This window comes from Hevea brasiliensis, chromosome 15 (genome assembly GCF_030052815.1).
Source record: "Hevea brasiliensis isolate MT/VB/25A 57/8 chromosome 15, ASM3005281v1, whole genome shotgun sequence".
Classification (NCBI taxonomy): Eukaryota; Viridiplantae; Streptophyta; class Magnoliopsida; order Malpighiales; family Euphorbiaceae; genus Hevea; species Hevea brasiliensis.
Genome location: NC_079507.1, coordinates 4,795,312 through 4,820,899, shown reverse-complemented (window position 1 = coordinate 4,820,899; position 25,588 = coordinate 4,795,312). Strand labels below are relative to the sequence as shown.

Here is a 25,588-nt window from a genome sequence, read left to right as displayed (position 1 = left end):
TCTATTGCTCATGCATTAGCTAAATTAGTTGTCTCTCAATTTTAATTTTAATTTTAATTAATTTCTATTATACGTACAACAGTGTATTATAACCATTAATAATAGATTTCACATGCGTTCTCATATAAACAGGATTAAAACTATTCAGATGAGATAGGCGACTTCATTCGTTACTAGGCTTGTAACGATTGATATGTTACTCTATTAGTTTTTTAAATGCAAGCTTTTTTTTTCTTAAAGAAAAATAATTCAATAACTTTTCTGAAAATGAAAAATCACTAAAAAGAAAATGAATAGTCACATATGGGAGTTTATCATATTAAATTATAATTATTTTAATCATATTTATTTATAATTTCATGTTTATATATATATATAATGATAAGATATCTAATATTATAAAACAATCATTACATAATTTCAACACATATTAACTCTCATGACTAAATGATTTGTTAAAATTAATTAAATGGTTAAATATTTATGTGATAAAATTAAATGATAAAAATAAAATATAAATTTAATAAACGTGTTCTATAAATTTTATCATAATTTTATCATTATAATTATTAGTTATTTATACACACATTTTTACATTTTTATTTATATACATATATAATTCAAGAAAAGTATATATAAAAAAAAAGTGTCTTTTGATTTCGCACTTTTAATAGTTACATGTAGGAAAAAGTGTCTTTTTCTTTTATTTTCAAATTTCTCCTTTATCTGTAAATTAGTGAATTTAGAGAAATTAAATTTATTTTTTTATAAAATATTTATTATTTATTGGCAAAATTATAAAGAAAAATTAAAAATAAATTTAATTCAATCATTATACAATTTTAATTTGGAAAAAGTTATACCCTTTACTTTGGCAATAAAATTTTTTCATTTAATGATTTTAAGTTATAAAACGATGGCCATAAGTTACAAATCAATAGCCACTAAATACAATTTATTATTTTTAATATAATTAATTAAAAATAAATTAAAATATTAATATAATAACATTAAAAGAAAAAAAATAATTAACAAATCAAGCTCTCTTTAGAAAGTGTCATGTGACAGCTTATAAAAAAAATTTGACCTGATTTATATATATAGATAAATAGATAGATAGATAGATTACTCTTCCTTATAATTTACAATAAATACTTAAAGATTATATATATTTTTATTTTTAATAATCAATAATTATAAATTTGTCAAAACAATTAAAATGTATATATTTTAATTACAATTTAATTAAATTACAAAAAGTATATATTTTAATTAAAATTTTAATTATTATATTATGACAAGATATCTAATATTTCAAAACATCTATTACAAACTCTCATTATTAAATGATTTATTAAACTTAATTAAATGATTAAATTTATTATATGATAAAATCAAGTATAAAAATAAAACTATAAATTAATGAACATATTGTATAAATTTTATTATAATTTAATGAAAATATTAAAAATATTGTGTTACCACAATTATTAGTTTGTATATTTAAATTTAATAAATTTCAATATTCAAATTATGTTCTAAAAATAATTTACAATTTATAATTTTAAATTGAAATTTTAGTTTTTAAACTATTTTTATACTAAAATAAATATTTAGAATTAAAATTTCAAAATAGTAAATTTATTTAAGTAAATAAAAAATAAAATTTAATATATTAAAATTTTATAACACAATCAATAAATAAATAATATATATATATATATATATAATGAAAATGAAAATAAAAAAAAATTAAATAAAAAAAAGAAAAACACTATTTTTATTTATATTGTTTGGTTATCTTGTATAAGTGGATATAAATAACGGGTTTATAAAATTTATTTTAGCATTTTACTATTTATATAATACTATGTTTGATTTGGTAAAGCTTAATGTAATATAATTAATTATGTAATACAATTAAAATTATAATATACTTATTATTACATTTCCATGTTTAATTATAAAATAAAAATATTATTATAATGTAATGATGATTTTAATTTTAATATTTAATTTATTTTCGGTGTTAATAATAAATGATAATAGTTATATTGATTAATAGTCGAGTACTAATGGTAGTTAAGTGATGGTGGTGGTGACAATAGTGATTAAATAGTAGTGGTAGTAGCTAAGTGGCGGTGGTGGTTATGTAATTACTACGGTGGTCAAGTGAAGGTCGTGATGATAGTAATGATAATAACAGGGTAGTGGTGATAAGAGTAATAATGATAGTAATAATACTAATAATAATGTTGAGGATAAATGAAAATAAGTCAAAAGTAATTATGCTTGCACATATTTTTTTATAAGCCAATTGTATAAAATATACACAATATTTGGATCAATTCATATTTATATCCATAACTTTAGTCTATATGTAAATTAGTCAAATATTTAAGATTTTTGACAATTGTATCCAATGGGTGAAATTAAATTTGAAAAATTAACGGTAAATTAAAATATGGTATTTGAAATTTTATTTGACTAGCAAATAAAAGTTTTAGATATATTCATGATTTAACGTAAACATTTAATATTTTTAGTTCATTAATTAAGGTTTATATTTTTAAAAAATATGCATTTTTATATTTATGTTTAATTGAAATTTTATATTTAAAAAATACTTTTATTAATTAAAATTAATGTAATTATCTTTTAAATTAAGTCAAACAAATCCATGTATTCAAATATAAACTGTAATATAAATTCATATATTTTTTTCAAAGCAATTTTAAAAAGAATATATAATTAAAAAATATATATCTCACATGGATTACAACGTTCGTTAAATAAAATGTGTATTTTCTATATAGTTTATTCTAATTAACATATATATTTTATTTAATGGATTATAATTCATGATAAATTAGATTTAAATAATTTTGTTTTCACTATTTTTTTTCTTTTCTTTCTTTTTCATTGTTAAGAGAAAATTAGAATTGTAGAACTATGCATATTATTGCATTTATTTTTTTTTATTTTTTTATCTTCTTCTATTAAAATTTAAACTCATTGATGGGTTTTCCAAAATTTAGTAAAAAATTAGTGAAAAAATTTATGTTTAGACCCAATTTATCATTAATTGTAGCATCTATTAAATAAAATACACATATCAATTACAGTAAATTATATATTTTATTTAATGGATGCTATAATTTATGTGAAATACATTCTTCTCAATTATATATTATTTTTAAAATTGCTTTAAATTCAGGTGAAAACACTTTGTAAGAACGTATGCATTTATTTTTACATTTTTATATTTAGATACATAAATTTATTTGGCTTAATTCAAAAATAATCATGTTAATTTCAATTAATAAAAATATTTTTTAGTATAAAATTTCAATTAAAAATAAATATAAAACATATTTTCTTTTTAATATAAAATTTAATCAATCGACTAAAATGTTAAATATTTATATTAAATCATGATTATATCCAAAACTTTTATTTATTAATCAAATAAAATTTTAAATACTGTATTATAATTTGCCATTAACTTTTCAAATTCAATTTCACTCATCTGAATAGGATTGTAAAAAATCTTAAAAAGTTCAGCTAATTTATAAATTATGGATATAAATGTGAATTGACCTAAATATTTAGTATTTTTTTGTAATTTATATTATCAAACAATATAATTAAATATATAATATAACATAATAATTTTGATTACGTTGTGTGAACATAAACATGCCACAAATGAATATTTATAATTATAGCCTATATAATTTTTTTTTTCTTTTCACTCAAAATTAGAGTAAAATAAATTTTGAGATTTGATTTTTCTAATTGTCCCAAGTATTTTATTTTTCATCGGCTTCCCTCCTTGCAAACAGAGCTCGAGTGAAAGACGCCTTTCTCTTTCGTTTGGAACCTATGGGCTATGGATACCTTCGTAGTTCTTCCATATCAATGCTCAGTTAGTTATTGAAAACAAAATGTCTCTCCTTCCCATTGACTGCATATACGTTACAGAAGAATATATGCACGAATGGAAAAGCAGAAACCAAAGCTTCCACGTCCCTATTCCTGTGTCTATGCTTCGCTTCCTTTAAGAGCTCTGCTGGATCATGGTAGATACCTCTTTAAATATATGTTTTTGTTTTTCTTTTTGGCATTGACGTTTTATTGGTGTGTGAAATTGTTTAGGTTAGGGGAGAATTGCCGTTTCAGAGGTGCAGAGTGGCACTCGATTCTGTAGAGTTTTCGGATAGAGTGTCTAGTGAAGAGTTAGCCTCGAATTTTGCTGATATCATTATCCAAATGGCTTAGGATGTGAGTTATTGGATAGTGTGTCTTGATAGCAAAAAGAGTAACTCTTCTATAGATTAAGATGTTGAAAATAAGTTTTTATATTACATTGTGTTGATTGATTTTGCAGCTTACAATGCCCCGAGAGTACCAGGCTAGCCTCACAAAGTTGGTTAGTATTGTTATTTAGAATAAAGCATTGATTTTTATAGATTTCTGTTTTATGTGGTGCTATATGGTATTGGTGGTTTAATTATCTATTTCAAATATTAGTAATGATTCGCACAATATGTACGAATATTGTTTCACTTAATGGAGGTTCAGCACTTCAAGTTGTGAAGATTATATTAGCAAGAACGTAGTATCTCTTGTTCACAAGTCTTCTAAATTAAGTCTTTCTAAAATTTGGAATTGCTAGGAAGTTATTATGTGAATATATCAGTTTCATCAAATTCAATTTTTTGTTTGGGTTGTATCAGTAATTCAGGCTGGGTCCCTTCCCTTCCTTACCATTCTTTTCTCTCCTTAGGTTTTTTTTTTTAGTACGGCCAATCATGGTTTCAAATCGCGGTCATGGGTAATGGAAATAAACTTGTAACGGCCACAACGTACTGATAACGACTTGGCACCATGCAAATTTTTTTGAAAAACTTGCAAAGTTCATAAAATGAGTATATATTGGTAGATATAAGTAAAACTAAAATACACAACTATATAATAAGCACAAATACGTCAAATAAAAACATTAAATCTATCATGTTTCGACATCATTAGCAATAAACAATTTATAATATGATCTTAGCTTAGCAAAAAATGAGGAAGAGATTTTGCAAAAGAAATGAGAAATTTATGTGAAAATTTGAGAGAATATGTCACACCTTACCCCTCTGTAAGGCATAACATGATCCCGTAGAATACCTAATGAACTACCGAACTTCACTTACCGATAACTCATTAAGTACCCTACAAGGGATTTTAAAATAATTTTCTTACTTTTTATAAGTGGTGAGCATTTTCTAATAGGTATTAAAACATTTAATTAAAGTTGAAAACTAGTTAAAATTTTTGGCCCATTTTATTTTTCCGCAAATTTTATAAAAATTTCGGCAGAGTGCCGTCTGTATTTTGAGAAAACAGTTCTTCAAATTCCTGTAAAAAGCACTTCCAATTATTTATTTCAACCACTTCTTCAAATTCACAATCAATTTCAACATCATTTATCAATCTCCAAAAATTCAAATCCACAATTTCCAATTCAAATACCATCCAAAATATTACTAATTACTTTCATTCAAATTAAAAATAAAATACTTCCATTCATATGTAATTAAATGTAAAACTGTCACACCTTACCCCTCTGTAAGGCATAACATGATCCCGTAGAATACCTAATGAACTACCGAACTTCACCTACCGATAACTCATTAAGTACCCAACAAGTTATTTTAAAACAATTTTCTTATTTTTGATAAGTGGTGAGCATTTTCTAATAAGTATTTAAAACATTTAGTTAAAATTAAAACTAGTTAATATTTTTGGTCCATTTTAGTTTATTTCTATGCTCTTGATTGTCCGGACCGACACCGGTCACCAGAACAGTGAAATCTACCAGGCTATGCAAACGGGGGTGTTACAATTCTCCCCCCCCTTAAAATAAATTTCGTCTCGAAATTTTACCTGGTACTAATCTCTGAATAGCTGTGGGTGCTATCTCCTCATGTCCTCTTCTCATTCCTAAGTAGCCTCCTGGCCCGAATGATGGTTCCACAACACTTTTACCAACGGTATCTGCTTATTTCGTAGCTGCTTCACCTCATAAGCCAGAATTTCTATGGGTTCTTCTTCATAGGTGAGGTTTGGATTCACTTAAATTTCTTATACTAGTAGTACATGAGATGAGTCTGATCGATACCTCCTCAACATAGACACATGGAAGACATTATGTATCTTCTCCAACTCTGGAGGTAGTGCCAAACGATATGCCAAAGGACCCACTCTTTCCAGAACCTCATATGGCCCAATGAAATGAGGACTCAGTTTCCCCTTTCTGCCGAATCTCATAATTCTCTTCCAAGGAGAAACTTTGAGGAAAACTTTCTCACCCACTGCATACTCAATATCCCTTCTCTTCAGATCAATGTAGGACTTCGACGGCGTCGATGCGATCTTAAGTCGATCTCGAATCACCCTGATTTTCTCTTCAGTTTGTTGAATAATTTCGGGTCCAATCATCTTTCTTTCACCCACGTCATCCCAACACAACGGGGTTCTACATTTTCTGCCATACAAAGCTTCATATGGAGGCATTCCAATGCTTGATTGGTAGCTATTGTTATAAGCAAACTCAATCAAAGGCAAGTGTATATCCCAACTGCCCTCAAACTCAATCACACAAACCCGTAGCAAGTCCTCCAAGATCTGAATTACCCTCTCAGACTGGCCATCTTTCTGTGGGTGGAATGCCTTACTGAAGTTTAATCTAGTTCCTAGGGCTCTCTGAAGACTACCCCAGAATCTAGAAATGAACCTAGGATCTCTATCTAAAATAATGGATACTGGCACTCCATGCAGTCTCACAATCTCATCGATGTATAACTTGGCCAATCTTTCTAAACTGTAGTCCATCCGAACTGGCAGAAAATGAGCAAACTTGGTCAGTCTGTCAACAATGACCCATACTGCATCATGACTCTTCTGTGTCCTCGGAAGTCCCATCACAAAATCCATCGTTATTCTTTCCCATTTCCATTCTGGTACTGGTAGTGGATGTAACAACCTAGTGGGTAGTTGATGCTCTGCCTTCACTTGTTGACAAGTTAGGCATTTAAAAAAAAACTCTGCCACATCTCTTTTCATACCCATCCACCAGTAATGCTCCTTTAGCCCTCTATACATTTTTGTGCCACCAGGGTGCATGGCAAAAGGAGACTCATGTGATTTGATACTTCAAAATGAAATTGTTTGACTAAGTTAAATATCTTTTAAATAAGATAAAAACAACATAAAAAAAAAAGAAATTATTCTCATCTTCTTCCCCAAAACCAACCCTCCACTTTCCCTCTCCCAAAGCTCACTCTCAAACCTCCATTAGAGCTCTTAGCTCAAGCTTTATACACTCTAAATCAACCATAAGTTCCCTTAAAATTCTTCACTAAACCTCATCCTTGCATCTTGAAGAGTATAAAGGAGCAAGAAAAAGAAAGAAAATTGGAGAAAAGGGGAGTTAGAAGTTGCTACACAAAGGTGAGTGATTTAAGGTGCAAGATTAGTTTACTTGTTATGTTTTTAGCTTGAATTAGCTTGTAATATGCTTAAAATGAATAAAAATATGGGGAAGGACCAAACTGAATTTTCGTCCAGCCTATGTAGGGGTGAGTATTGCATGAGTTTGATTGAATGAAATATGTTAGAAAGCTTAAATAAGTTGAGGAATTGTGTTTGCATGGTTGGAATTAGTAAAATGCAATAAATTAGGTGAGTTAGGGTTTTGGGACTTAGGGTTTTGAAACAAAAATTTGAAGAAGTTAGTAAATTGTGTGTTTGACCTATTGTGAATTGAAAAATGGTCAATTGTGACCAAATGAGTTGTGTTTGAATTATTGGAATGGAAGTCAAATTCGGAGGGTATATGCAGCATGACCAAGTCAACTTTGAAGGATCAAAACTGAAATTTTACAAGTCCAATTGATATGGAACCAATTGGGAATGAAAATAGACATAAAATGACACAATTTTCATTTAGGAACCATGCTCAAAAAGTGACCAAAACCTAGTGAACAAACTGACCAAAGTTGGATAAGTGCAGGCTGCCACTGCACAAACTGACCAAATGAATAGTATTTGTTCATTTTCATAACTCGAGCTAGGAAGGTCAAAATGACCTGAAATTTTACCAGTAATTAGATAAGATATAGATCTAAAACTTTCATGAAGAACACCAACCCAAATTATGCCATTAACCTAATCAAATTATTGAGCAAAGTTGAATTACTGAACTTGCAAAACTGCAGATTTCCATTTGAACAGTAAAGTTCCAATGGCTATAACTCTCTCTAGAAAACTCTGATTTAGGCGATTCTTGAACCAATGGAAACCTAAGACATAGTAGAACATTTCGTATGAAGGAAATTAGACCAAATTATGGACTTAACTTGATCAAATTACTGAACGAAGTTGGATCAAAAATCTGCCAGAACCAAAATTGCAGCATAAACAGTACACGTGAACAGTAGCTGTATTTTGGCTATAACTTGAGCTACAAAACTCCAATTGGGGTGATCCAAAATGAAAATACACTTAAGACAATAAGGAACATTTTCTATGAAGGAAGGTTTTCCAAATTCCAACAGTAAAAGGACCAATGAAACAGTGCAACTTAGAACTCCAAAACCGAAAATTGACAATTTTGCCTAAAAGACCTAAGCTTTGAGAAAATGACCAAAACCAACAAATTTAATGACCAAAATGTGGTATGTGGGTGAAGTTAGAGTTCCCATACCTATTAAGCCTTAAAAAGTCAACAATTTGACTTGAATAGTATAGTGAATAGTAACTCTAAACACAAAATTTCAAGAACATCGAATTTAGCACGTTAGAGCTAGGTAAAAGTGAAGTTAAATTTATTATTGGATTTATGCTAAGTTATGGTACTGAAACACTGTGAAATTGTGTGTTTCAGTTGAAAAGAATACCGGGAAGGAACCCGAGGAGTCGAGTCAAGGCCAACAGGCGACTCGTTTGAGGTTTGTGCACAACGTATACTTTTTATAATCATCTTTTGCATACTGTTTTGAATAATGTGAAATATTGGATTATGGCATTCTTATGATGTTTGATCTAAATTGTTGAAATTTATTATGTATATTTGAAATGACAATGTTTAGCAAATTGTTAAGATAAATTTTGAAACCACAGTATCATGACCATATATTTGAACACCTCACTAGCACGACTAGTGGGGGTAATTAGTTTCGAATTTTAATTCCTTCTCTGGAGAAGTGTTGAGGTGTGCCAGTAGAAGAGGATGTGAATGGATATCCATATATTTGAGCTAGCCTTGTGATGTGATTTCTCTTTAGCCTATGGCTATTGAGATTCTATTTTTTTCGAATGGCATGATTTAACTGTGGGTTTTATGAAATGTGTTTTGATACTTTGAAATGAACTTGGTTTGCATTTAAAATCTCATAATGCATGATTTGTACTTAATTCTCATGTTCAGCCAAATTTTTGAATAAATGTGATTTAAGTTTTGCATAAAGATTATTTTAGTATGTTGTGCACCACAGAGTCCTAGTACTCAGCGATAGCTTTTATTGCTATCGCAGATTTGGAGACTAGAGGAGCAGCAGACTGAGCTGCTAAACATTGAGGATCATTCAGCTTAAAGTCTTCGAGTATAATTTATACCCTAACTGTAAATATTTCTTTTGATGTATATATTGCACATAAATGTATGGACATGTAAAAATGGGTCTTGAGCAGTTTGTATAAAATTTGTATAAAGTTGTAATATATATTATAGTTTGAAATTCTCTTAATGTAAATGTTGTAATGATGTATCTAAATTGTTTTGTTTCTAATGAAATATGAATGAAATGGATTGCGAGTATTTTGATAATCATTGGATAGTGGATTTGAAATTTGAAAGTTGATAAATGTGTTGAGAAATTGATTGAGATTGAGTATTAAATTGAAGCAATTGTTGAGAAAAAATTTTAGAAGTGCTTTTTACAGGTATTCGAAGAACGGTTTTCTCAAAATACAGAGGAAACTCTGTCAAAATTTTTATAAAATTTGCGGAAAACTAAAATGGAACAAAAATATTAACTAGTTTTAATTTTAACTAAATGTTTTAAATACTTATTAGAAAATGCTCACCACTTATCAAAAATAAGAAAATTGTTTTAAAATCCCTTGTAGGGTACTTAATGAGTTATCGGTAGGTGAAGTGCGGTAGTTCATTAGGTATTCTACGGGATCATGTTATGCCTTACAGAGGGGTAAGGTGTGACATGTTTTAGTGGTATCAGAGCCAGGTTTCGATCTTGGGACCTGTGGGTTATGGGCCCACCACGCTTCCACTACGCAACTCTGATACCACTAAAACATGTCACACCTTACCCCTCTGTAAGGCATAACATGATCCCGTAGAATACCTAATGAACTACCGAACTTCACCTACCGATAACTCATTAAGTACCCTACAAGGGATTTTAAAATAATTTTCTTACTTTTTATAAGTGGTGAGCATTTTCTAATAGGTATTAAAACATTTAATTAAAGTTGAAAACTAGTTAAAATTTTTGGCCCATTTTATTTTTCCGCAAATTTTATAAAAATTTCGGCAGAGTGCCGTCTGTATTTTGAGAAAACAGTTCTTCAAATTCCTGTAAAAAGCACTTCCAATTATTTATTTCAACCACTTCTTCAAATTCACAATCAATTTCAACATCATTTATCAATCTCCAAAAATTCAAATCCACAATTTCCAATTCAAATACCATCCAAAATATTACTAATTACTTTCATTCAAATTAAAAATAAAATACTTCCATTCATATGTAATTAAATGTAAAACAACTTATGTACATCATACTAAAAATTTACATTAAGAAAAATCCAACTAAAATTTATTACAAACTTTATACAAGCTGCTCAAGACCAATTTTAGATATCCATACATTTACGTACATTACATACATCAAAATAAATTTTTACAATCAGGGTATAAATTATACCCGATAGCTTCAAGGCAAGTAGCTCCTCAATCCTCAGCAGCTCAATCTGCTGCTCCTCTAGTCTCTTTATCTACGACAGCAATAATAGCCATCGCTGAGTACTAGGACTCAGTGGTGCACAACATACTAAAATAATCTTTATGCAGAATTTAAATCATATTTATTCAAAAATTGGACTGAACATGAGAATTAAATACAAAACATGAATTATGAGATTTTAATCCAAACAATTTCATTTTGAAGTATCAAAACACATTTCATAAAACCCACAGTTATATCATGCCATTCGAAACAAATATAATCTCAATAGCCAGAGGCTAAGGAGAAGTCACATCACAAGGCTAGCTAGCTCAAATATATGGATATCCATTCAATTTCTTCTTCTACTAGCACACACCTCAACACTTCAGCCAGAGAAGGAATCAAAATTCGAAACTGATTACCCCCACTCGTCATGCTAGTGAGGTGTTCAAATATATGGTCATGACACTGTGGTTTCAAAACTTATGTTAACAATTTACTAAACATTTATGCCATCTCAAATATACGCAATAACTTTCAACAATTTAAATCAAAAGCATAATAAATATTTCATCACAATGATGTCATAATTCAATATTTCAAATTATTCAAAACAATATGCGGAAGAAAATTTATAGAAATTCTACTTTGTGCACAAACCTTAAGCGAGTCGCCTCTTGGCCTTGACTCGATTCCTCGGGTTCTTTTCCGGTGTTCCTTTCCACTGAAACACATAGTTTCACAGTGTTTCAGTACCATAACTTAGCATAAATCCAAAAATAAATTTAAATTCACTTTTACCTAACTCTAATGTGCTAAACTTGACATTCTTTAAAATTTGTGTTTCGAGTTACTATTCACGATACTATTAAAGTCAATTTGTTGACTTTATAAGGCTTAATAGGTATGGGAATTCCAACTTCACCCGCATACCATATTTTGATTACTAAATTTGTTGGTTTTGGTTGTTTACTCAAATTCTAAGTCTTTTAGGCAAATTTGCAAATTTTCAGTTTTGGTGTCTTAAGTTGCACTGTTCCATTGGTTATTTTTCTGTTAGAATTTTGTCACGACCCAACCTATGGGACGGACCGGCACTAGGACCTGGGCCAGCCTAAAGCCCCCAAGGCCCGTAGTAAGCCTAACTATTCCTCAAATCCATAACCAGGCCCATAATTTAGACCCAATATGCATATAAAATAATTTAAATCAAACTGTCATAATTTCATTTTAGGCCGACTTAGCCCAGAAATTTTCAGAAAAACTAAAATTAGGGGAGCCCAGCTCAACCCTGTTACCTCATTTACAAACTGTTTAAATGCCAAACAAATCTTTATTTATTAATTTCAAAAATTTAAATTAACACAATTTCTATCAAGGTCCACACTATTACTAACACATGCGGAGTTCTAGATTTTAAATTTAGAAAAGATAATAAAATAATTAAATAATCGACGTTAAACCTGCGAGGAAGAAAACAGGTTGCTCTGTAAAATAACTCCTCCTGTGGCCTGGAAAAATATTGAACAGGAGTGAGCGTTCGACTCAGAGAGTAAAATATCAATTTTAACCATAATCTCTATAACTATCTAAAACTAATACACCCTATGGAGTGAAATGCAACACCAGCAATAATTTCACATCATAACATCAAAAAGGTAATTCGGAGCACTCACACCCCCAGTGATATCAATCATAATATATGGGAGCTGATCCCCTATACAGCTCTCTTAAATCCAACCTGGTGCCAGCGAAGAACTCAAGCCGGACTTTCGCTTAATAAACCAAATCGGGGTCCCAGCGAAGAACTCAAGCCGTGACTACCCCCCGAAGGATCGGGTCCCAGCGAAGATCTCAAGCCGTGACTACCCGTCCTATCCATAGTCCACACCACATCACACGCACGCCAACGCACGCACACTGCTCCAAATTACCACAACAACATACATGGCACTTTCACAGTTATGAATGCAACATAAATCGTGCCTAAAGTTTATCTACATAAATATATGCATATAAGTGATGCATGGGCATGCTTGAACATATAATAATAATAGTGAAATTACAATTAAAATTAATATTTTACTCACAGTACACCGATGACTATTGTGGCTGCTGGATGCAGGAAAATAGCTGACCTCGATCACCTAATAATTAAATTATAAATTTATTAGTACTAAGTTAAGACAAAACTCTAAAGAGGCAATAGAAAGCCTAATTCATGCCGAAAATCCGGCAAAATTTCCCCTATACCTGGGACCTACCCAACCTGCAAAAAGCTCAAATAACACTTCTAAATTCTCAATTTCCACAATCACATCTCATAAATATCACATGGCCCCTCCTGGGCCCTCCAAATCAGACAATACTCAAAATCTTAAAAATTACGTTTTAGTCCCTATAATTGATATTTTTCAAAAATCCACTCAAACAAGCTCTAAAAATTCTAAAATTTTGCCCCGCGGTCCTTAATAATATTATAAGGCTATTGCAAAATGAATTGTAATTTTCTAATCACCCATGAATATTTTATTCAAGAATTTTACTCAATTTCCTAAGTTTTCAATAACTAACATATCCTTAATTCAACCGAATTTAATATTCACATATTTAAACCTCCATCCTCAAGCTTCAACCAATCATATAAAATTTAAACATCTTAATTTCAAATAATCTTATATGCCCATATACTAAAAATCTAACTAAAATCTATCCATATTTCTCAAAAATATTCTACAATCACTCAAAAATTCAACTAACACCATAGAATATCTCCAAATAATTTTACTTTCATCATATATTTTTCTTAGAATTTTTCTCCAATTTTTCATGTTTAAGAAATACTGTATTTATGCTCCACAGACAGCAAAATAATGTAAATAGTCTTACCCGAAGTTTATCTGTGTCTCAAAAATTCCAAAAATTTACGAGGAAGCCTCTGGAAGTTGAATTATCTCCATAGTCCACCGGAGCCACTGCCGGAACCACCGCGTACGGTGGCCGGTCGCCGGCCGCTGGCGACATTTGCCGGATCTGATCATACCACCATGTTCCTCTCCTCTTCCTCAGTCCATATGTGGTCTCGGATCGTCGATCCAATGGTCGGATCGTCGTAGATCTGACGAAAAAGCTTGAAAAACCCGAAACTTCTTTCCTCCATATCTCACTCATCCGACCTCCATTTGCTTCAAAATTGGTGTCAAAAGAAAGCTCTCGGAACAAGCTTTCCAACGCCACTAGAATCGCCTCGATCGGACGTCGGACGAAGCCGGAATCGCGCCGGAAAGGCGCTGCCCACTGTGCGCAGGTTTTCTCTCTCTTCTCCCTCTCTTGCCGCCGTTTCTGGTGGTCTGGCCGTCGCCGGAGGGTCGCCGGCCAGGTGGGGGCTGCTTGGGACGTCGCCAGCCGGTCGCTAGAGAAAGAAAGAAGAAGAAGAAGAGAGGGAAGGAGAGGGAAAGAAGAGAAATGGGGGGGGGGGTTTCCTCCTCCAGTTTTTGAATATATATATATATATATATATATATATATTTTTTTTTTTTTAAAAGGCTGCTGTGACAGTGGGAAACCCACTGTCACATGCCAAATCCCATCATTCAAATTTTTTTTTTTTTTTTATTTTCCTGGATGTTACATTCTTCCCCCCTTAAGAAAAATTCGTCCTCGAATTTTCGAATAAACAAAGAAATAAGGAAAAGAAGATTATTAGAACAAGTGCAATCATTACTCCTCCAGCTATGCAGAGATTGGTAAAATATTTATTCTTCAAACTCTTCGTATATTACATATGACATTCTACCGCTCTCTGATTCTACTATAGCGTTCTATTTGTCATCATCTCTTTCTAGAGATGCTCTTATCTCTTGGCTATTCACTGTTCACTCTTCTAACATCTCAGGTATTCATTATAACTCTATTACTCTCGACTTAATCTCTGATAACTTTAATTAACTTTGGCGCTTAACTCACTTTTATTACGCTCTATCGTGTCTCTTAGTGACTTCAGTCCTGATCCCTTTGTTTCAATAATCTCTGTTTCCCCAAAACATGACTTATGTTCCTTATCTTAAGGCATCCTATGAGTAGCTTTCCTGTAGCACCTAATCTAGGCATCTTGTTTGAGATCTTTACTCTTCTTATGACCTCAGTGGTCAATACCTATAAATCTTCTCACTCCCATGATACTTCAAATTTCTAATCTCTTTTGTGTCATTACTAAGGTACTTAGACCAACCTCTATCCATCTTATGTAACTAGTCAGGTAGAGTCTCCTCCAAGGGCCAAGTGTATCATTTATCAACATTGGAAAGTAAACTGGGTCTCTCCTTCTAGGTAACAAAAGTGTTCATATTCCCTAACAACTCAATCCATGCGACTTTATCAATTCTCACTCCTCCTCTGGAATGAGAATATCTGGACTTCTTCCTAAAACTTCTTAGTATGTGGCCTACTTCTGACACATTGGCACCTAGATCGAGGCTCTACTACTCTTTTAATCTATCACTTCATAATAACTTGTTTTAAACATCTCTTGGTGTGTTCCTAGCATACCTATTCCTTCTTATCCTCATTATTATAACTAGCTTCACCGAGCTTTCTTCCTGTCCTTTGGATCTTATCTACTTCCTTTTCCTGTTTCTACTATTGTTGATATCTTTTCAACCTACTGTACTTATTCTTTAACCTTTGTTTTCTCTCATTCTTATACTTTATCCTTCAAGGATGTCCATCCCATCATCAACTTTAACTTTCATCTTATTTCTGAGTCTTATCTTGATTACTAGTTCTATTACTCCGAGAATTCTAACCTTACGATTTACTCCTACCAGCACATTCTTCACCTTATGTAACACTTGTAGTTAACCATAGAAAATTTTTCTTGTATCCCCTTTTTCCAACTTAACTATCAGAACATTATTATTCCCTACCAGCCTTAGTAGGAAATTGCTTATCCTGGATGAATAGGAGCCCCATAAACTATAAGTTCCATCTGAACTAACACGGCTGTGGGAAATATGTGTCATGCCTTAATTCCAAACAAGATACTTCACGTGTTCATTCTCCTTAATATAATCACATATACTGCCCATAGCTTTCTAAACTTCAACCTCAACTTTTCTCATTAGAAATAATTTCATCTATTGAAACTCATCCATAAATAGTACTTCCTCTAGCTCATAATTTAAAACGGTTGCAAACCTTGGTAGCTAACTCTATTTAACTCCTGTCACTATTATGATCGTCCTTTCATACTTAACACTAGGTACGTACTTACTGTCATTCTCATATCAGGAAATTATGTATGAATTGGTGCCTACCAAACTCTCAAATAACTAGGTCTCCTTGACTCAGTCTCTGTTCCTTATATAACCTTCTAGAACCAAAAGCACAAGCTAAACTTGAAAAGAAAGAAAAATATCCTCTTATATTCAACTACGCCGATTGTCCATATAATAACGTTTAACCTATGTTTTTTGGTATTTCTCTTAAAATTTCATCATCTCTTAGCACAATTGTGCTCTACCTATAAGGTATCATCTGCATAAACCCTTTACCATACCATCGTCCTTCCTGACATAATATTTTATAATTTATTAACTTTACTTATACTCAACCTGTAATTCATATCTATCATCGTTTATATTGTGCCCTTAACTTTTGTTGAATCCTGAAAGATTTCTCTTACTAATAGATTCTTCCAACACTAATTCCACCCTTATCTATGGTCATTAATTTGATCCTTGAACTTTCTAGTGATTTATAACCACCCAGACTTGTCACTTTTTGTTCTACCCCTACTGTTGTTCTGTCGTTATTACTTCACTACAAAGTGATTCTGTTGATCACACTAAAGACGTTTGCCTGACATTCATAACGAACCTCTAACTACCTTCTCACTATCTCAAAAGTCTAACCTAAAGCCTATGTGCCATTATCTATAATTCTTTCCACTCATCATACCTATTCGATCCCTTAGATTAACTTTTATTCAACTTACTACTTACTAACTTCTTTTTCTCTGCCTAATTAGATAATCCGCAATACCACTGCACACATTCTAGCTTTTGCTCATTATTATTGTATTCCTCGCCTAATCTTCTTGATACTGTTAACAAATTAAAAGAATCTTGCTCCATTGCTATCCACTTCACTTTAGAAAATAGGGAATAAACAAAGTATGATCCAATCATGTAACTCCAAGCTCTATGTTTTAACCCCTGTCACAATCTCAGCTACATTATGCTATGAGTATCACATTTCTAGATTCCATACCTCCATCACTATTCTCACTAATATGGTCCCATTTCGGGTTCTCCATCCTTGTCATTTACCTTGACAAAAATAGCACTTAGCCTACCTTATATCTTAACTTTGTTCCTTTTATTATGCGCCCTTCAGGTTGTCATTTCATTTATTTCCTTTGTCTTACCCAAAATAGAACTTGACTATTCTATTCCCGGTTCCATTCTTCTTCCTAACATGACAGCTGTACTTGCTAACTGTATCTTTCAAGGTCTCTATCGCGTTATCATATGTCTGTGCCACTTAGATTTGGTCCTTTGACCACTCTAGCTAGTACTCCCACTGGCATTTAGATTATATTGCATCTGCAATCAATTGTCCAGACTTTCATTCTGCACTTTCTTTATCCATTGGCCTTCTATGATTTATCTTTGCTAATTTATTACTCTTAATACTGTTATAATTAAATTATACTATTGTTTTGAACAATATTAAGTTAAAAAGGAATTTAGGAAATTATAGTCATACTTTTATTGTATGATTTCTATTCTTATCCTTTAGCTTACATAATACCCCTTACTACCTCGAGAACTGATTCTGCAGTAATTTTATTTATTTGTTATTATTATTATTATTATTATTATTATTATTATTATTATTATTATTATTATTATTATTATTATTATTTTTCATGTTTACTCAATTAGCCAAAACTTAAGATTCCGGGTACCCAAACCCGTCATCCAATTCAAAGGATTTACATCCATCGTGATTTGATTATATATGATTTCTATAATGGAACTTGTATCCTCTCCAGAATACTCGAGCTAACTACTCTCTACCACACTCTACAGTCCCATCTGGGGCACTATTTTGTTGATCACCATTATTAGTAATAACTTTCGATCCCTTCTGAAAAGATAGGACTATACCCTAACTTGCTGCAACAAAGGTACTACATTTACCACCTTGCCCAAAACCATGTCAAATTAATGTCTCTTTTATCATATCATAGCTCTATAAATCATTAATTCATAGTTTTGACCTTCTCTAGGTAGTAGAGTTGTACTTTATTCCATACTGATACACACAAGGTATTCTATTCTCACTAAGTTCTAAGCAAAACGTCTATCGTTCTGCAAAAGCCATCCAAAATTCCATACCTAAGACTAGATGGTCTCACTCTATAGGTATCACCTTTACTTTGCAACTAGTCCAAAACCTCTGGTCTGATGGCAACTCTTACTGTAACTCTAGCTCATGCTAGGATAACTGAGTCACTGACTCTAGTTACCACCCAACTGTGACCTTTCAATATTCTAACTCTAGACTCCTAACCAGGAGTTCCCAACTCCTCTACAGATATAAAACTCTGTTCTAGCATAACTGTACCAAAACAGAAGCCATCCGCAAACACCTTCATTATGGAGCACCACGGGGATGCACGCAGCTCTACACAATAATCTCATGTTGGTACTATAATCTGCAGCTTACAGAGCAGACATTGAGAACATTGTATAGTTACTACGATACGTCCCGACAGACTAGGTCTCCCAATTTCTTATCTCTCTTGAATCTTCTATTATCAAAAACTTATTCTGATTGGGTCATCTACTGATGATTGCCAGCAGTGGTATCCTCATCCTTATCTAGGCCAACTATACTTTCAAGACTCACTTTTATGTACTCGTGCCTTGCACGAAATGGGCACACCATTTAAACCCATACTGACAAAAATATAGTATTTATTGGAGTACATATCCTCATGATAGACCTCAACATGTCTGCTAACTCTATTTCACCTTTCTATGTACTCCACGAAAATCAAGACACTAACTGAGGCACTTTTATAGTTCCCGAGGTATATCGCAGAATCTAGAAACAAGGAATTACAGAAAAAGACGAAACAGAATCCTATACTCCGCATGTAACATCCTAACAAGACTCCTTTTACACTCCCAAGTACTTTATTTCCCATGAATCTAGAGCCTAAGCTCTGATACCAACTTTGTCACGACCCAACCTATGGGCCGGACCGGTACTAGGACCTGGGCCAGCCTAAAGCCCCCGAGGCCCGTAGTAAGCCTAACTATTCCTCAAATCCATAACCAGGCCTATAATTTAGACCCAATATGCATATAAAATAATTTAAATCAAACTGTCATAATTTCATTTCAAGCCGACTTAGCCCAGAAATTTTTAGAAAAACTAAAATTAGGGGAGCCCAGCTCAACCCTGTTACCTCATTTACAAACTGTTTAAATGCCATACAAATCTTTATTTATTAATTTCAAAAATTTAAATTAACACAATTTCTATCAAGGTCCACACTATTACTAACACATGCAGAGTTCTAGATTTTAAATTTAGAAAAGATAATAAAACAATTAAATAATCGACGTTAAACCTGCGAGGAAGAAAACAGGTTACTCTATAAAATAACTCCTCCTGTGGCCTGGAAAAATATTGAACAGGAGTGAGCGTTCGACTCAGAGAGTAAAATATCAATTTTAACCATAATCTCTATAACTATCTAAAACTAATGCATCCTATGGAGTGAAATGCAACACCAGCAATCATTTCACATCATAACATCAAAAAGGTAATTTGGAGCACTCACACCCCCAGTGATATCAATCATAATATATGGGAGCTGATCCCCTATACAGCTCTCTTAAATCCAACCTGGTGCCAACGAAGAACTCAAGCCGGACTTTCGCTTAATAAACCAAATCGGGGGTCCCAGCGAAGAACTCAAGCCGTGACTACCCCCCGAAGGATCGGGTCCTAGCGAAGATCTCAAGCCGTGACTACCCGTCCTATCCATAGTCCACACCACATCACACGCACGCCAACGCACGCACACTGCTCCAAATTACCACAGCAACATACATGGCACTTTCACAGTTATGAATGCAACATAAATCATGCCTAAAGTTTATCTACATAGATATATGCATATAAGTGATGCATGGGCATGCTTGAACATATAATAATAATAGTGAAATTACAATTAAAATTAATATTTTACTCACAGTACACCGATGACTATTGTGGCTGCTGAATGCAGGAAAATAGCTGACCTCGATCACCTAATAATTAAATTATAAATTTATTAGTACTAAGTTAAGACAAAACTCTAAAGAGGCAATAGACAGCCTAATTCATGCCGAAAATCCGGCAGAATTTCCCCTATACCTGGGACCTACCCAACCTGCAAAAAGCTCAAATAACACTTCTAAATTCTCAATTTCCACAATCACATCTCATAAATATCACATGGCCCCTCCTGGGCCCTCCAAATCAGACAATACTCAAAATCTTAAAAATTACGTTTTAGTCCCTATAATTGATATTTTTCAAAAATCCACTCAAACAAGCTCTAAAAATTCTAAAATTTTGCCCCGCGGTCCTTAATAATATTATAAGGCTATTGCAAAATGATTTGTAATTTTCTAATGACCTATGAATATTTTATTCAAGAATTTTATTCAATTTCCTAAGTTTTCAATAACTAACATATCCTTAATTCAACCCAATTTAATATTCACATATTTAAACCTCCATCCTCAAGCTTCAACCAATCATATAAAATTTAAACATCTTAATTTCAAATAATCTTATATGCCCATATGCTAAAAATCTAACTAAAATCTATCCATATTTCTCAAAAATATTCTACAATCACTCAAAAATTCAACTAACACCATAGAATATCTCCAAATAATTTTACTTTCATCATATATTTTTCTTAGAATTTTTCTCCAGTTTTTCCTGTTTAAGAAACACTGTATTTATGCTCCACAGACAGCGAAATAATGTAAATAGTCTTACCCAAAGTTTATCTGTGTCTCAAAAATTCCAAAAATTTATGAGGAAGCCTCTGGAAGTTGAATTATCTCCATAGCCCACCGGACCCTTCTTGGAACCACCGCAAGACGGTGGCCGGCACGCCGTCATGGCGACATTTGCCGGATCTGATCATACCACCATGTTCCTCTCCTCTTCCTCAGTCCATATGTGGTCTCGGATCGTCGATCCAACGGTCGGATCGTCGTAGATCTGACGAAAAAGCTTGAAAAACCCGAAACTTCTCTCTTCCATATCTCACTCATCCGACCTCCATTTGCTTCAAAATTGGTGTCAAAAGAAAGCTCTCGGAACAAGCTTTCCAACGCCACTGGAATCGCCTCGATCGGACGTCGGACGAAGCCGAAATCGCGCCAGAAAGCCGTTGCCCACTGTGCGCGCGTTTTCTCTCTCTTCTCCCTCTCTTGCCGCCGTTTCTGGTGGTCTGGCCGTCGCCGGAGGGTCGCCGGCCAAGTGGGGGCTGCTTGGGACGTCACCGGCCGGTTGCCGGAGAAAGGAAGAAGAAGAAGAAGAGAGGGAAGGAGAGGGAAAGAAGAGAAATGGGGGGGGGGGGTTTCCTCCTCCAGTTTTTGAATATATATATATATATATATATATATATATATATATATATATATATATATATATATATATATATATATTTTTTTTTTTTTTTTAAAAGGCTGCTGTGACAGTGGGAAACCCACTGTCACACGCCAAATCCCATTATTCAAATTTTTTTTTTTTCCTGGATGTTACAAATTTGGCAAAACTTTCTTCATAGAAAATGTTCCTTATTGTCTTAACTTTATTCTCCTTTTTGAATCACTCCATTTGGAGTTTTTTAGCTCAAGTTATAGCCATTTGAATCATTGTTGCCGGATTGGACTTAACCCAGATTTTCTGGGCAAATTCTGGTTCTGGCAGTTTTAAGTCACCAACTTTGGGTGGCTAAATGACTTGGTTAAGGGCATAATTTGGGTTTGTGTTCTTCATGAAAGTTTTAGGTCTATATCTCAGCTGTCAACTGATAAAATTTCAGGTCATTTAGACCTACCTAGCCCAAGTTATGGCTAAATGAACAAATACTGTTCATTTGGTCATTTTTGTACAGGTCAGACTGCATAAATCCGGATTTGGTCAATTTGTTCACTAGGTTTTGGTCACTTTTTGGGCATGATTCCTAAATGAAAATTGTGTCATTTTGTGTCTATTTTCATTCCCAATTTGTCTCATACTAATTGGACTTGTAAATTTTCAGTTTTGGTCCCTGAAAGGGACCTTGGTCCTGCTGCCTGCAGCATGGCCATTTTCAATCCAAATTTAAACTCACTTCTAACACTTCCAACACATCTCAATTGGTCACAAATGACCATTTTTCATCTCAAACAAGGTCAAACACACCATTTGACCAATTCTCACATTTTTGCCTCCCAAACCCTAGGTGCCAAACCCTAACTTTCATACAATTCAACTTATAAACATTCCAAACACCAATCCATAGTTTTATATTCAATATTCAACCTAAACAACCATTTAAATACATCAAATTTACTCATTCAAAACCTAAACCCTAGTTGACCAAAATTCATGTTTAACAAGACATGCATAATTTTTGAGATTTCTAAATTTAAATCCTCATCTTCAAGTCCACTTCCATGCATACATAACTAATTTAACTTAAAAGAAAGTTTACCTCAATGAAGCTTTTCTATCTTCTCCAATTCTTAAATTTTCCCCTTTCCTTTTCCCTTCCAATCTTCAAATCAAGACTCAAGGATAATTTTTTGTTAAGGAAAGTCTACAATTGATGGTTACTTTTAGGGTTTTTGAAAGCTTGGGTAAGCTTCCATGGTGGTTTTGTATTGGAGAGGGAGAGAGAGATATGTGACGTCCAAAGAAGAAGAAGAAATGAAATGATTTTATTTTTTTTTCTTTTCTTTGTTTTTAGTCTTATGGAAGACCATAAAATTAAATTAATTAAATTTATTAATTATATATTTATTGCATCATGCATGAGGTCATGCATGATGTCATCACTTTTTACCTTTCGTTTTTCTTTTTTTTTTTTTCCATTAGTTCTGTAATTTAATTCTCGATTCTGAAATTTTCTTTTCTCTGATTTTATTTGACAGTTAGGTCAGAAGTTAGTCTCGGGGTCAATTGACCAAATTGCCCCTCGCCGGTTCAACCCGGTTTGCAAATAATTCAATATTTCTTCCGGATCCCTGACCTAATTATTTGACTGGCTTAACAATTCTTTTTCATGATTTTCTATTTTTCAATGTGTTCGTAATAGTCCTAAGGACTGCGACGTTACATTTTACGATTCGAAATTCGAGTTTAAATCGACTTTGCAATCCTTCCCGATAAGGTCACCCATCACTGTGACTCTCGGCTCGTTTAACTTCTTATATTCTGTTTTTCTTATTTATACTTAACTAATTGGCAATTACTAATTATTTGTGTTTATGGCTTATCTAGTTGTCTTAAGTGTGTTTCTAATCCCCTCAATTATCCAGACCGACACCGCTCACCGGAACAGTGAAATATACCAGGCTATGTAAATAGGGGTGTTACAGAATATGAGTGATATGACAACTTTGGAAGAGAGAATATGCAGACAAAAAAAAAAAAAAAAGAAATGTAGCAGAGGAATAATTAAAGTAATGGCTATTATGATTACGTAACGATAAATAACGGCCGTTACCATTACGTAATGGTCGTAAAGGTTGTTATACCTGCAACTCTAGATTTGCCTATAAATAATGCTGTACCGCATGACAGGCTCTTCCAAAACCTATAAAAGTAATGGCCGTTATATGACACCATGTAGTTGATATTGATCTTAGTATCTAAGGATGTCTGTTGTTTACATATATTTCTTCTTAATTGGATATTCATATTATTAAATGATGTTCTTTAAGGAGAAAACCTCTTTACTCCTCACTTTTTCCTATCCTATGTCTTTAAGAAGTGTGAAGCTTGGTGGCTTGGATGGTGGTACTTTTTGTTTTTATAGTCTTTTTATTATGTCAGTGTCAACATGACATTTTTGTTCTTGTAGTCTTTCTATATCCGTATATCAGACATGCATCTTTGTAGAAAATATGTATGAAGTGTGGATAGCTTGTTTAATGCTAAATGATTGGAATAAGATTTTATGTAGCTACTCCTTTATTTTATTTTTGATTCGCAGATAATTTTTTCCTTTTGAATATTGATGTGTGATTATTGTTTAAAATTGAGCCCCTTTTCATTCTTTGGAGGCAAAGTGGCTGGTGGAATCTATGTTGGTCCCATGAGGCTTTTCCAAGAGCGTTGTGAGGTGAGTACTCAGTTGTTTGAGAGAATTTTGCTATTGGGGTTCTGGTCATGCTTGCTTGACCTCTTGATCTTTATATGCTTGATGCTTTGCCATTATGCTGAATGAAAGGGAAAAGAAAGAATGTTTACAATGAACCTTTCTCACTTTGTAGGAGGAATTTCTTTGGGAGGCTGAAATGATAAAGATAAAAGGCTCATGATTTAAAAGGCAAGGAGGTATTTTGATTTTAGATTTATAACTAATGTTAACTTTTGAGTGTCATTCTTACCGAATTCTTGTGCTGATTTCAAAAGTTTGAAAACTCCCTCTTGTGGTCTTTATTTATTTGATACCCCTATTTATCTCTGATGTCCAACTAAGATTCACAGTGTGGGGGTGATATGGATTATAATATGATATTACCATGTTTGGTTTACATAGTAATATAAAATTACCCAGAATATTACATCACAGTCCAACTTCCATGAAGCCTCCATTCTCCCCAAAAGGAATGAGCATGGAGTTTAATGAGTGTAATCTCAAATATCTGGATGCTTAGCAATTGAATATTGTGGTAGGACAAACACTCCTTTATATTATATTCTCTGGAAAAAAATATCATTTCAAGAAGAATAATCACTAATGTTCATGTGTAATGCAAGTTTTTCCCCTATTGAAGTGTAATATCTCCCAAAATTTGTACTGTCAAAATCTAACTAGATTCCTGTGTGACCTATTGAAGAATACTTGTTTGGCTTTGACAAAAAGAAAGTGAATATAGAAAAGTTCATGATATTAGAAGAATGTGTATTTTTATTTTCCATAATAATCAAAAGCAATGCAAATATTACTTTAAAAAACATTTGACCACTTTGTACTTAAGGTTATAATAGTAATCTTTCTTTAATACCTTTGTGATTCAAATGATGCATCCCTAATAATATTTTATTTTCAACCAAAAATTGTTAATAAATCATTCGTAGGAATCTTATAGCTATGCTTCACATTGCTAGGATACCAAAAAGTAAGTTGGAATTTGTGAATTAAATCCCTCCTAAGTATGGCATATTGGTCTGTTGATAGAATGAGAAATGCATGAATTTTAGAATAAATCACTAGATGAACTAACACTACCTCTGTAGATTGAGCCCCACATTCTTGAAGGTTTTGA

The 25,588-nt window shown here is 32.6% G+C and overlaps 1 long non-coding RNA gene and 1 pseudogene across 1 annotated transcript; one reads left to right on the top strand and one right to left on the bottom strand.

Moving 5' to 3' along the window:
* The first annotated feature begins 3,947 nt into the window (after nucleotides 1-3,947).
* LOC110662404 (THO complex subunit 2-like) overlaps nucleotides 3,948-25,588 on the top strand; it is a 79,554-nt pseudogene continuing 57,913 nt past the window's right edge.
* On the bottom strand, nucleotides 12,376-14,418 carry LOC131173929 (uncharacterized). The gene is made up of 3 exons (XR_009144248.1): nucleotides 13,911-14,418; nucleotides 13,112-13,168; nucleotides 12,376-12,532 (listed from the first exon to the last, which is right to left on the bottom strand). It is a non-coding gene; the product is annotated as an uncharacterized LOC131173929 (long non-coding RNA).